Below are 908 nucleotides of genomic sequence, written 5' to 3' on the forward strand. Positions count from 1 at the left end.
CATTGCTGCTTTGAAAGCTGGAACTTCTCTAAACATGTACCCATTGAACTCCTGACTGAATTTAGAGTTTCATTTGTGAGGATGACCTGTTGCTGAAAGGACCCTGTCGCACCATGCCGAAAGCTGACCATCAGCCGCTGTCAGTGAGTGGGTGTTTCTCAAAGTCAAGGGAGGATCCTCTAAACATGTAACCATTGAAGTCCTAACTGAATTCAGAGTTTCATTAGTGAGGATGGCCCATTGGTCTAAGGGCCCTAACACACCAGGCCCAGAGTCAACACTGTCACTGAGTGTCTGTGGCCCTATCTGTTTGGTGTGTCCACGATCATTAACACTAGTCAGCCTTTGTCCTCGGCTTTTCAGCCAATTGAGCACGTTGAATCAACAGCGGAGCCCTTGGACTTACCTCAGTTGGATGCAAAAGTCCAAGGGCACCGCTGTTGATTCAATGTGCTAAATTGGCCGAAAAGCCAGGCACAAGGGCTGGCTAGTTTCAATGACAACGGACACACCGCAAAAGTCAGGTCGAGTGGAGGTTCTCAGCCCACTGCAGCGGACACACCGCAAAAGTCAGGTCGAGTGGAGGTTCTCAGCCCACTGCAGTTAATGACTGTGTCTGCAACAAAACAATCCATCAGTATTTCTGGGAATCAACCAAGATATCCAACTTGGTTTGGGCTCTTAGGCCATTATTATTAATCCAGCCACGAAATCTGATCCATTTTTATCACAAATGTTGCCCGGCTAGCTCAGTCGGTAGAGCATGAGACTCTTAATCTCAGGGTCGTGGGTTCGAGCCCCACGTTGGGCGAATGAGCTTTAACATAGATTTAACCTGAAACCAATGGGTTATTGGAAGTGCTATACCGACAACTTTCAAAAGAGGTCATCAGTCCTCAAATCACTTT

At 47.4% G+C, this 908-nt stretch overlaps 1 non-coding gene across 1 annotated transcript; it reads left to right on the top strand.

The window, feature by feature from the left end:
• The first annotated feature begins 738 nt into the window (after positions 1-738).
• trnak-cuu (transfer RNA lysine (anticodon CUU)) lies at positions 739-811 on the top strand. The gene has a single exon. It is a non-coding gene; the product is annotated as a tRNA-Lys (tRNA).
• Positions 812-908: the final 97 nt, after the last annotated feature.

Source organism: Epinephelus moara, unplaced genomic scaffold (assembly GCF_006386435.1).
Source record: "Epinephelus moara isolate mb unplaced genomic scaffold, YSFRI_EMoa_1.0 scaffold591, whole genome shotgun sequence".
NCBI lineage: Eukaryota > Metazoa > Chordata > Actinopteri > Perciformes > Serranidae > Epinephelus > Epinephelus moara.